The sequence below is a fragment of the Rattus norvegicus genome, chromosome 19, assembly GCF_036323735.1.
Source record: "Rattus norvegicus strain BN/NHsdMcwi chromosome 19, GRCr8, whole genome shotgun sequence".
Taxonomy (NCBI): domain Eukaryota; kingdom Metazoa; phylum Chordata; class Mammalia; order Rodentia; family Muridae; genus Rattus; species Rattus norvegicus.
The window spans coordinates 34,165,069-34,178,655 of NC_086037.1; the positions used below are offsets into that span (position 1 = coordinate 34,165,069).

Consider the following 13,587-nt stretch of genomic DNA (forward strand, 5'->3'; position numbering starts at 1 on the left):
ACCACCGATGGAGCACAACACATTCAGAGGAGGTGAGAACAGGGAGGAGACCTGGACCCCACTCTGCAGGACCATCAGCCATCTCAGAGACATCACTATAATTGCCTGGCTGGGCCTCTTTGTCACCAGCTACGCGTGTGGGCGTGACCTGCTGAGCCTGTGTCTTACCTGACAGGGGTAAGAGGGCAATGAGCATGAGTCCCGCCATACTTTGTGATACGGTACGTTTCAGATACCAGCTGACCACTGCCATCATCACCGTTGTTGCAACATCATCATGATTGTCGCTGACCTCAGCGCCGCCCTCAGCATCGTCTTCTCCTTCTTAACCGTTATTAAGCAGTTATACACTGCAGGAATGCACTAAACATTTCTACACATTACTTCATTGAAAAGGAAGCTGATGTGTGGGCTAAGGTTGTCACTCAGTGGCGGAATGTAACTTGGCATGCACGAAACGCCAGATGTGAACCCCCTCCACCCTGAAAGAGGAAAAAAATAACCATATAAAGGCAGGTAGTACGATTTTCATCAATGAACTGGGAACGAGAGCAACCCAAGGTCATGCCGCTTACAGGTAAGGGGGACATGGTCAGTGGCCAGACTCTTGCCAAATCCTTAGTCACCCAGCTATAAGTCAGCAATGCCACCGTCCCCACCGCTGGTACACCCTTGCACTTTCAGACTCCAATTCCAGCCTAGCCTACTCTCTACAAACTTTCTCTATAGCTGTAACCGTCATACATTTTGCCAAAATGCTTCTGTGTTTTTATTTATAAGATGCATTTTATGCCTGGGTTGGGCTGGTGGCAGATCCCATCTACTGTACGTTATAAAGTCCTATGCAAACGCCATAAAAATGTCCCCTGATGCTTGTGGCAATATATTGATTATAACCATTTCGTCTCATGTCCAAAGCCAGAGGCTGGATCCACACTGCTTCCTGCAGTTTGGCCTGCAGGTTTGTACTTATAAATCTCTCCTTATATACCAGTGCTGGGAGCCAAGAAGGATTATTTATGAATGAGATTCCCAGATTAACTGCTTCCAATCCTATTTTATCGAGGTCCGGGGTGGGTCAGAGGCAGGAATCTCAGGCATACAACCTCAACGGGGAAACAATTTCAGAAGCAGCACTCATCCTGCTGGTGGGTCCTCGTGCAATCCAGGCTACTTGGTTTCCTGGAGCGAGCCTCTGTGACCCCGGATGGAGCAGCTCTAGTGATGGTAACTGTTGTGCTCACCCCAGAGAACAGCTGCAGCTCACAGTGCCATAGCAGCTCCAGCCAGTAGCTTCTGCCTTCTGACTACTCCGGTCTTCTGGAAGGGAGGCGGCGAGCAGATCAATAAGATGTTCCGACAGAAATGCCTGCAGCACGGCCATTTCTCAGGCAAGACACTGATGGCACCTATCACTAGCAATAAACCACTGGAGACAGAATGGGGCCTGTCCATTGCAGACCTGTCCACCCCTTTCTGATAAGCATCTCCCCAACAGGCCTGCAGCAAAGAAACCATTTCAGGAGGCAGCATGCTGGGCCTCCTCCGAGGTCTGATCCATTGTGTACCTGGGCGCAGTGAATGACAGAATGCTCCTTCTTCAGAATCTGTGGTGAGTCCTGATTCCAGGGATGCCAGGGAAGGTGTTCTGAATCCTCTGTACTGTTGATGGATATCTATTCCAAATTAAACCATTTAAAGAAAGAAGCCATACCTTGTCAATCCTTCTCTCCGTCCCTCCCCCTTAGGGGCGGGAGGGGGGAGGATTATTCTGCCAAACTAATTTCTTAAAGTACTTTTTAAAAAAAAAGTTATTTCTCCTGTGTCCGATGAAATAAAGTAACTGGTCTGGATTTTGTAACGAGAATGGCTCTAAAGAGCCCGGTCTCAGTCAGAAAAGGTTAACGGTAAAATAACTCCAGCACACAACCAAAGGAGTCCTCTCCTCCCTTCCAGTGACACATGCTGCATGAGAGGGAGGAGGCAGAGTGCCATATTCACAATACCTGTGAAAGGGAAGCAGCAGGAGGGGACAGGGAAGCCCTTCGATGGCCTTCAATTTAGACTAAAAAGAATACAAATTAGGAAAATGACAACAAAGACTCCATCCCAGGTCAGCTCAGAGAACCTACAGAAGACTGTAAGGCAGAAACGGAAAGCATTTTCTTCCTTTTTTAAAAATTATTTATTTATTATGTTTGAGTACACTGCAGCTGTCTTCAGACACACCAGAAGAGGGCATCGGATCCCATTACACATGGTTGTGAGCCACCATGTGGTTGCTGGGAATTGAACTCAGGACCTCTGGAAGAGCAGTCAGTGCTCTTAACCTCTGAGCCATCTCTCCAGCCCCTCAGAAAGCATTTTCTGCAGGATGAACCAACTACTCAAGCTCTAATGATGCTCTTGTGCCCACCCTCGTTAACACTGGGCTGCCTGAGCATTTTCATCTGTGGGGGGGTGGGCTGCCCTGCGCTCTGAAGGGGTCCAGCATCCTCCCCTGTCTTAGACCTTTAAATACCACTCAAGGTTGAGACAGAAAACAAAACAAAAAGAACAAAGCAACAACAATCTCCAGACGTTAGAAACTGGCCTTGGGCTAGAAGTTACCCTCCGTCGAAAACTGTGTCTCTAAGCAAAGGTATGGGGGAGGGAATATGGCTGGTAGAATGGTTAATGTCGGTTGCTGACTTGAATGGATGGAGAGACCAGTGAAGCCCACTTCTAGGAGTGTCTATGACAGTGTTTTCCAGGAGATACTAACTAAAGGGAGAAGACTTGCCTTAAATGAGCAGCACCACATGGGACCCAGACAGAATTCAGTCGGAAGCCTGCTCATATAGACATTCCATCTCGCTCTGGGTCCCCACCATGACCAGCTAAAACTCCTAAAACCTGGAAACAAAACCAAGCCTTCCCTAAATCGTTTTAGTCTAAGATTTTTGTGACAGCAAGGAAAACTGAATCAGAGAATCGGTATGTGAAGGCTTTAAACACCCCCAGAACCAGTGCAATTAGTGTCTAAAATCACTGGGAGGCTTAGAGAACTCCTTCTAACACAGCGTTTAGAGCCTAGTAAGCATCGGGCAGATAGATGTTCCACATGCCTTATCAAGCAAACGTCATATCATGGGCTAGTCACTCGGAGTAAGAAGCCACCAGACCCATTGTTGTATTCACCAAGCCTGGAAAACAAAAGAGAGCGTGGCTAGGCTACCCTCGGGGCTTCCTGGAGAAAGAGAGACCTTGCTCTTATCCTAGTTCTTATATGAAGATGATGTAGACAATGAGTCACCCTCCTATTGGGAGGTCGCTGGCTAAGGTGACTGCCTTACTACCCTACCCAGTCTCACTTGCTGGTGCACTTGTTCCTTATGTAGAATTAACACAGTACAAAGAGCAACCCATGGTGGGCAGCCCCTCCGAGGAGCTCATCGCAAACTTGGAATCTCGCCCTACCCTACCCTCTCCCGTTGACCTTCTAATTCATAATCATTATTCTAACATCTCTGGGTTAGCTGAGGTGGCATAAGTCTTCCCTGTAATGAAGCAACGTTTAATAAGTAGCATCCAGCAGCAATTGACATTGGCATGTGACAGCTTCTGCTCACCACAGCAATACCTGGGAAGACAAACTTGCTAGAGAAACAGTTTATTTGGACTCCTTTATTTAAAAAAAAAAAAAGACTCATTTTAGGGTGTGGGAAGGGAGGGAGAGGAAACATATACAGGTGCTCTGGGAGACCAGGAAAAGTTGGGTTCCATGGAGTTACCGGCAGTTATAAGCTATCTAGTGTGGGTTCTGGGAACTGAAGTCAGGTTCACTCTGTAAGAGTAGTAACTACTCTTAACCACGGAGCCTTCTCGTTCGCCCCTCGATCACCAGTCTGCATAGTAGGGCATGTGCAAAGTGAACTGCTCACCCCAATGGTCAGAAAGAATGTAAAAAGTCAGATCTGGCTTATGTCCCTTTAAGGCCATGCACCAGTGGCCTGCACAGTCTCCCCTAGGCCCCACCTCTTAAAGGTCCCGCCACCTCCCAGTAGCCCCACTTTGAGGAGCAAACATTTGACAACATTGACCTTCAAGGATATTCCAAATATAAGCTGTCCCAGTGCACACCAGCAGATACCCCTTCCTTCCCCTGTATTCAGTTCATGCAACAAGGCAATGGCCTGCCCCTAGGGGTGAAAGCCTGGCGACCTCACAGGTTGCTAGGCAGGTAAGTACACAGATGAAGTTCTTCAGTCCACACAGGACTATGGTGACTGTTCTACCAGCTGAAAACACTCAGGCAAAAATCCTCTGGCTAATGGCAGAATACAGGTTTTAATGCAGACTTCCTTTTCCCAAATCCCAGTTCCTTTCAACACATATCCTGCTTTACACGCGTTGGGGTGAAAAAAAACATAACTGGAACCTTCTGTTTGTCCTAACCACGGGGACGGAGGAGCCCAGTGGGGGCTGGGGTCACACAGACTGACAGTTGGCACCAGCCATCAACTCATCAGGAATCAGAGGTTCAAAGACAGTTTAATTCACTGGGGCAGACTTAGCTTTACTCGAAGCACTCTGTCGTCTCATCAGGTCGAAATCAAAGGCATTTACAGACCACACAGAAAAACCACAAAGCCGCCACAGTCCTGAGCCTAGCAAATCTGTACCCTCCATTAGATGGTCCAACAAGGAACAAACAAACAAACAAAAAGACAAAACCTCCAGATCACACCTCTCTGCTATGAGTCCCACCCCCAAATCATTCGGGCTCTAATATTTGGGGGTGGGGGGCAGCCAACCAGCTTCATTTAGATTTAAGGTCGCTATTCTTTCGTTGGGCGAGCTGTAGGTGTTAAGGCAGGATATCATGACACAGCCCAGGTTGGTCTGCATTGTCCTCCGTCCCCTACTTCAGCCTGTAGTGTGCAGCGCATGGACCACCATGACTGATCTATTTTCGGATAAATGTGACACATAATTGTTGGCGACAAGCAGTTCCACAGCTAAGAGACCCCAAAGAAAGAGCCACACAACTCCATTCCCCCATTTGACCGAAGAACTGCACCAATACTTCAAAGAGCTCTGAGGCTCCAATGAGCTCACCTGATCACATCCACTGTGATCGCGGGAGGCGAGCAATGAAAGGTAGCAACCTTCTCATTCCCTTTGTCCTGAGGACACTCCGAGAATATTTTAAGGGCTTTGAGACTCCTTAAACCCAGCTGGCAGAACTGAAGAACATGGCAGACTTACCCTTTCAAGGGCAGGGGTAATGGCCCCGTTTGACAGAAAGCATGCATTCTGAGGAAGCTCTCAACTAGGCTCTGAAATGCTCGGATGGGACAGGGAGCTGAAAGAGCCCACACAGATGTCCAACTTCCTTCCGGTTCATCTAGCTCAGGGAACTGCCTACTCCATGCACCTTAGACGCGGGCTGACAAGTCAGCTACCATCCAGGCGCACACCAATGGCTTTGGGTTGGACCACTCCAACATCTACCTGACCTATGAGCTGCTAGAATTCATCAGTCCTGAGGAACAAAAGCCGCAGGATTTTCGTAACACAGGGCAATAGCAGAATATCTAAGAGGAGTTTCTGCGGGTCCACTATTGCTGGCACAGTGTTGTGGGCTTGGTTTAATATTGTTTCTATTATGTTATTTACATTCCCCCAAAAACCTGTTTGCAATGTCCCGCATTTAAGAGATCAAGGACCTTGCCCATAGTGGGTTCTGATTGGTAAAGAAAGATGGCGGCAACCAATGTGTGAGCGGGGTAGACAGAGGCGGGACTTTTACGTTTCCGGTCTGGGGACAGGGAGAGAAAGAAGACAGAGGTCCGCCATGCTGGAAGGAGGAGAACCAAGATGCCACACCTGAGAAGCTCAGGACAGAGAACATAACCGTCGTGTAGGAGTCCAAGAAGGCTGATGACCTGGGTATAGGGCAGCCAAGATAGAATACAGATTTTAGTAAGTAATAACTTAGAGATATCGGAGGGTGGATTAGTCACGTGGAGGTTAGGAAGTGGCCCAGCTGTTGAGCTGTTTAAGACATATTAAAATAAAGGCTGTGTGTGTGTGTGTGTGTGTGTGTGTGTGTGTGTGTGTGTGTGTGTGTGTGTGTGTTTTATTTGAGAACCCAGGACACTGGGACGGGTAGTGAGGAGTGCCGCCGCTACGGGATCGATTTGAATACTGCTAATTGAGTATACATTATAGCAGAAACTAGAGGGCTCTAACCAGACCAATGATTGTCATGAAAAGATGTGTAAACGAAGGGGAACACTGTGGGACACACTGTGACACACTACAGCTTCCACAATGAGATGTTTTGGGTTTTTAATTTAATTATTTTCTTTGGGGCGGTGGGGGGGGGGTTTAACAGGGGTGGAAGGCAGATATAGAGGGACTGGGAAATAAGTGGATTTGGGGTGTTGTAAGATTCACAATGAATCAATGAAAAAAAAGTCGGATTCTGTGGCTGTAGCTAAGAATCAGAATGAAAGGGTCCAGGGTTTGCTTCCTCATAGAAGCAAGGGTCTATGCATGGGAAAACCCCACTGTGTCCCCTTTACTCTGCCCCGCAGGAACTTCTCAAAGTCCGTCAGAGTCCATAATGCACTGGGTTCTGATGAGAGGCAGATAATGCGTAAACAATAGGTGGATAAGATATTTTGAGATTATGTTCTGTGTGACTATTCTCTTATGGTGACATGCTTTATTGTGTTTGCATACATATCAGTCCATGGAAGGTTGTGGGAGGAAAAAAAACTGGCCTTCCACCAAAGATGACCTTTCACCACAACTGGCCACTGCCTGCCATGTGACCAATGAACCACATGCCAGGCTGGGACTCTTGAGTATGTCTAGCCACGGACTTGAGCTCCCTCTGCATCCACCTGCCTTGGGAAGGCATGTCCTCCTCTCTCTGCAGTGGGAAGTTTGCTTGTCAGTCTGGATGAGCCTGCTGACATTCGGGAGTCCTTTGCTTCCAGGTCGAGGAGTGGGAAGCACCACTACTCCCCCAGAAAACTGTAACTGAGCAAAAATTTATGCTCCCTCCAGAACCAGGACACACAGCTTGGTGCCAAGCCAGTCTCACTTCCATCCTGCCTGTGCTGTCCCCAAGCCAAATGTCACCAAACCCCAGACAACCTTTAATGGTTTCAAGTGCTTAAACATGGCACTTGCAATAAATAGATCCTCCCTCCCCTTTAAGTCCGTGATGTACAATTGCCATTTTCTAGAATTGTTGAATGAAAATTTCATTTTTACTGGTATCTGTGTGTATGAGCACAACTCTCATCAGAACCTAGTATACATCATGGATGCCAGTGGACTGTGAGAGGCACACAGGGGAAAGCGGTGTGTGGTGTGGACAGCTTAGAGCTGGGTCTCTCCTCTCACCTTTCTGTGGGTTCCCAGGCTTGAACTCAGTCTGCCAAGGTGATGGCAGGCCTTCAGCTGGTTTATCTGAGATATCTCACAGGACTTACACTTTCCGTCCTATTAACCCAATTAACGTGTACTGCCAAGCAGACACTTAACGTGAACAGTAGCGTCAGTTCTGAAATGGGCAGGTCCCTGCTGCGATCGCTACCTGTCCACAAGCATTTCTCACAGTCCCCAAAGTTTCCTCATTCCCTTTAACACACACACACACACACACACACACACACACACACACACACCCCGACCCTTCGACAATTTATGATGTAATCACTCTATCTGCCGTTTACTTTCTGGTACATGGTTCGGTTTGAATTTTCTAGAATCTTATATAAATGAGATTGTATACCATGTCCCCTTTTAATTATGGATCTTGTTTTTCCTGAGCTTAATATCTTTCTGTCCTGGTCACCATTACATCTTACATATTTAAACCACCACTGGCATGTTCAGTCTGCTGCTTCAGTTGCTCCCATGGGTTTGCGAGTGAAGGGTGAATGAATGGATAAACGGGTGAAGGGACACCGGTGACTTAATTGTGTTTTCTTAACTTACAAAAACCCTTGGCTTCAGAAAATCCCCACCCTCCCCCAAAGTAATAAAGATATTTAGAGGGCCACCCACCAACACCAGAGGTTTTTCCCAGTTCGGTCAGCAGTCCATCTGGACGGAGCCACAGAGACCAGGAAGCCTCTGACCACTCTGATGTTCCCACAAATCATGAACAGGGCTAGATCATGTTCACTTCCCCAACTGTGGCCACAGGAACCTGAAGGAAACTCACATATAAGTCACATACTTCCAAGCCCCTAAATAAAAGGTTCCCTGGCCCTCAGGAGACCATTTTTGAGTAGAAGGACATCAGATGACAGATTAAATGTTATCTGTTTCTTTATCACAAAGGGGTGGGGTAAGCCTCAGCCTCCACTTGCTGACATCTGGGAGCTTCTTAAAGGGCACTAGCTTGCCTGGAAGCTCAAAGTACAAGAAGCTTGCACACCTGCTATGCCAGCAACTCGATGCTCGAAGGACTCAATGCTCGAAGGTATGGCTGCACACTCTGGATTCCTTTTCCAGACTCCAGCCGTAAAAAGCATTTTAATCTCACTGCGCAGGGAGGGAGTTCACAAGGGCACTTTGCCTTCTGCCTGTAAGGGTTCGATTACATTGAGCTATACAACATGGCTGTAATCCTAATAACAGAAGGAGCAGCGGCCATTGGAGAGTCTGAGTCTAAACCAAAAGTTATCTCCTCCGAGAGCCAGGCAGGTGACCGGAAGAATGTCCTACTGGACTGGCCAAGGTGAATCTTCATGACTTCACAAAACAGAAAGTGATGGAAAGAAAAAATAAAAAAAAAAAAAAGCCAGAAGAGCAAGGCCTGGGATACTCTAACTGGTTAATGCCGTCTAGGGTCAAAGGAAGCAAGGCACGTCTTACTGCTCTGTTCTGCTGTCCTCCGTACACGACCCAGGGGATTCCATGCAACAAAAGCAAATGAAGAGAACCAGAAAATACAGCTAGGCATGTAAGCAGATAGCCACTCCTGTCTGCAGTGCTCACAAACCTTCCAGGCCTGCCCTGGCCCTTCCTGCAAGTGAGGAGATGAATGCAAGTCTTTCCCAGTGGCATCCCCCATGCCCACCCAACACTTTTCTCCATGGAGTGAATGAATGGATGAATGGATAGATAGGTGGAGTGGGAATATTTTGACCACACTCTATTATTTGATCCCCACAGCAAACCTGTGAGCTCAGTGACAACAATAGCTGGCGCTTGCACTGTAATTACCACGCCAGCCGCCATCCTAAAATCTTCATACGTATTAACTCCTTTAGCTCCCCCAGACCCCTATGGAATAAGGACTAATATTATCTCCATTTAGGAAGTGAAGGAATTCACAGAGGCAGGTTTACTTATAGGAGGCAAACCTGGCTCTTTGCTAGACACTGCCCAGCATTGCACTGCTTCTTTACTATATGCTCAACAAAGCAGGAAACAGGGGGTCGTGATATTAATTTAAACGGGGTTAGCCAATACAGAACACAAACTAAGCCCAGGGCCGTGTCCCCTGGCCACTGTTAAACATGGTACAACCAAAATGCAAAACCTGGACACCCAGCTCTGACTCCACACTCTCAACCCCACTCACAGCACACATGCAATCAGGCCGCCCTGCAAATATCCCAGAGGAGCCAAAGAAAGATTGGGAGGGGAGCTGAAATCACCGGCTGATTTCTTCAGCATGCTCTGACTGACTGAAGGTATTTCGAGGCCCAAGGTGGAAAGGAAAAAAAAATGAAAACAAACCTGGGGAACACAGAATTCATTCAGTCCCCTTGGAATCCCACAGTTGGCGGAGGAAATCATTCCCTGGAAGCCTGGTGCTAGGATCTACAGAAATCCCTACAGAATCTAGAGGTTAAATGTGGGCGATCTTCCTGGGATTGTATTTTAGTACAAAATAGGCCAAAGAGACTAGGGAAAATTAGGAAAATAAATGCAAGACAGAGGTCAGAATGGTGATTTGTAAGTGTGAGGTGGGTGGGGGGAGAGAAAGCAAGAGCTCCTTAGTGTGAGTGGGGAGAAAAAGCAAGAGCTCCTTCTTCATACTGCCTTGGGAGTTTGGGTGCCTGGAGAATTCCACCGAGAGGAAGCAAGGAGATACAGAGTTGGAGTTGGGAAATGTGTCTCACATGCCCAGCTGCACATTAAACTGGATGTCAAGTTGAGGGAGATCGTATTGCTGCTGAGAGAGAGAGATGTTGGAGAGAGATGTTGCAAGGCAATAATTAATGGTGTAGGTTTTACACCATTTACACCAGGAGAAAGGCTGTCCGACTGATGGAGCCTGAAGAGGGGTAAAACCCCTGTCCAGAGACAAGACAATTTCCCCCCAACTTAGGAGAAAAACCTTCCCTTAAAAGTAGGGAAGAACCCTTTGGAACACTCACTCCCAGCCAGGGCTCAGCTGACTTATGAGGGACTTGCATGTGAGTGACAAGCAGGCCTAGCTGACAGGACAAGTCCTGAAACCAGACCTGGCCATTTCTGTTTTTCTATCGAAATGAAACCAAAAGGTTCTTCGACCCCATGAAAATGAGTGGAAAAAGCCACTCACTGGACAAGGTTTCAAAGCACACAGACTTTTTAAAAAAGTCAACATCTTCTGAAAAAGGTTAACCTGTTGTTTAGAAGTGGGATTTTTTTTTTTCTGGTGAAAACAAAAAAAGGGACTGTGTAACTGGAAAAAAATTTTTTGTTGTTGTTGTGTTGTTGTGACAGGTTTGCTTCGTCCACATCTGGGTTCCCCGATGTCGGAGAGGATCGCCATTCATGTTCCTTGTAGGTTCCCGGTCACCCGCAAATACTCACACCCCCACACCAGAGTAGGGATGGGGGGAGGGGTGGGCTAGCGACCTTACTCTCAATCTCAACTGAAGGCATTTAATGAGAACCAATCACTCTTTGCTGGATCCTCGGGACCTAGTTCTTGCGCTTCAGGAAAATCTGTGCACCCTGCTGGGCTTTCTAAATATCCTAGTTACTCATTCCAAGAATTAGCCACACGCTATTGCTTGGTGCTAATTTTTTTTCTCTCGCTCAGAAAACCGCAAAAGGATTTAACCAAAAGGAAGCAAAGGTTTTCTTTTTATAAATTCGATTAGTCTTTTCCACTTTCTCTACCTCGGGACATTTCCTCTGGGAGAAATTTTATACCCAGACACCCCTTAGCGAGGCACTGTTGCTTGCGGAGTGCAGAGAACTTTAAGCGCAACCTAGAGGAGCATTTGCGGTCCTCGGTCCATTCCGTTCTTTGGTGTGGGAATAGCTCTGCCAGAAGAGGAAGATGAAGTTTGCCGCGCACAGGGAGTAAGGAATCCACTGCTCTGGTGGAACGCTGCCTCCGCTGCGCGCGACTGAATTTCCTTCTCGAACCTGGACACCCTGTCTTCCCGCTGCAGGGGCACAGGTCTAGAGCACGTCGTTGCGGCTGGGCGACAGTACCTCTCCCCTCGCCATCTGTGCCCTTCACCACTTCGCCAGCAGTCAGCTGCTGGGCAGAGCTCACACTTCACTCTCCAAGGCCTTGGGTTCGAAGCTGCTGCACCAAGATCTGAGGAGAGGTTAGGATTTGAACTGCAATTCGCTTAAGAAGAGTCTGAAATTCTCAGGAAAGCAGAGTCCCAAGCTTGGGAAAAGGCGAAGCTACCGAACGCTTTCCAAAATGGACTTTTGTTTTATGTCATCGCCGCCACCCCAAGCCCTAGGTCCAGAAAAGAACGCTAAGAAGCCACTTCAATCTTTCTTTACTGTTCCTCCCACCCCCCACCCGGCAGGCATCCAGACAAGAAAACACAAATAAACCCCAGGTGGTTAATGGTGGTGCATCCAGGCGCCCCATCCCCAAGAGCAGAGCGCGCGCGCGCGCGCGCACACACACACACACACACACACACACACACACACACACCCCAAGCACACCATCCACTTGATCCCACCCACCTCCGGGGAGGGGAGGGACTGGGAACCTGATCTCCCGGCTCCAGCCCAGAACGTTTTCCCATCAATAATGTTGATACCATCGATGTGCCTGCTCCCCGCCCCCGGGGCGCCGCTGCCGCCTTTTTGCCGCTTTTTGCCCGGCACAGGAAAACGAAACCTCCTCTACTGCCCTTGTAGCCCCGGCCTGGGGCCTGGGTTGGAAATTTCGGAAGTTGGGGCACAGCCAGAGCGTTTAGGGACCACCCCCACTTGTGGAGTAGGTGCTCCAACTGCACAGATGGAACCTGAAAGAGAATCAGGGACCCACACAAGGCCTCAATTGCATCCCACACCGGGGTCAGACTGGGCCATAATTAGAAAACTTTACGGGTAGAAGAACCAGGCCTAAGAATGGAAGGCCTTCGTGCCACCACCCCTTCCTAAAATTGGAGCTCAAACAAAGAAGCCCCGAAACACCTTCCTTGAAATTTTTGCTATGGCCGCGGCCCTAGGCCACCGCCCTCCGGTCAGCCAACTAGACCTCGGGAAACTGAGGCTATACAGTGAAGGGAACGTAAACACCCCCGTCCCCCAAAGGCAGTGTGTACAATTGCTAAGTACCTCCACAGGGTCCGTTTCGTCTTGGTCTGAGAGGTCACGACCTCTGCGCAGCTGTTGCCTCATTTTGGGCTACCCCATTCCTGGGAGTCTGTCCCTAAATATCAGGCCCGCCTGAGGAACCTGCAAGGCGCAGCCTCTTCGCCGTATTTCCCAGCAGCAGTCCCCATCCATGGTTTGAAGGGCTCGACCCCATGGAGCGCTCTGGCCTGGAGGTGTGCAGGGAGTTCGAAGGGACCCCAGCTGTGGCACCTCACTGTCCTTCGCTTTCCCAACCCGTTCAAATATAAAAAAATAACCCCCCCAAACTGTGTCCATTTTTTATTGATTTAATTATGACTTTGCTCTGCCGCACGCAGTGCTTCGCCAGCTTGCTGACACTTCGGCGACCGCACCAGCGAACCGCGGAACTTGGGCGCGAGACAATGGCCTATAATTGATGTATCGCCACCAACAATAAAGACCAATTCTCTCCCGGCCATTCCAACCGTCCCCTTCCTCCCATCCCCCTCCTCCACCTCCCCTCATTTCTCTCCGGGCCAAAGGGAAAGAAAACAAACAAGAAATTAGCGGGGGATGCCGCTCGCAGAGCCAGGCGCCCGCCTCTCCGTCGTCGAGGACTCAAAAGAACGAAAAAAGTTATCAAAGTTTAGATACCCGCAATTAATTCGTCTCTGCTCGCCCATTTTTAATTAAACAGCGCGAAGCAGCAGATTTTGCGTTTTCGTTCGTGGTGTTTTGGGGGGGATCCCCCCACCCTTAATCACACATAGAGCCAACAGAGAGCACGTGTGAAGCATCTCCCTGGAGCTTCCCGTGGAGCACACCCCGAGAAAGGCTTGAGGGACCGCCAGCTCCATTGGGTTTCTGGCCACCGATTGCCCGGAGGCCAGGACTTTCAAGAAGCCAAGAATGTTAGACTGTTGAGGGCGGCTCTAAATACCGGCAGATTCAAGGAAGAAAGGTGCGCCTGGAAGCTTCGGTGCACCCTGAGGGCGCACGTTGGTGTGTTTTCAAGCGCGCCGATTTGCGGGATAG

General features: G+C 48.7%; 1 long non-coding RNA gene across 5 annotated transcripts in view; it reads right to left on the reverse strand.

Annotated features, from left to right (window-relative positions):
• Positions 1-13,587, reverse strand: part of LOC102553576 (uncharacterized) — a 62,277-nt gene that overhangs the window by 44,515 nt on the left and 4,175 nt on the right. Inside the window, exon 2 of one of the 5 annotated variants that reach the window (XR_010060117.1) lies at positions 169-11,563. The exons of the other annotated variants lie outside the window; for them this stretch is intronic. This is a non-coding gene — a long non-coding RNA (uncharacterized LOC102553576). The remainder of the gene's footprint in view (positions 1-168; positions 11,564-13,587) is intronic. 5 annotated transcript variants of the gene reach the window in all.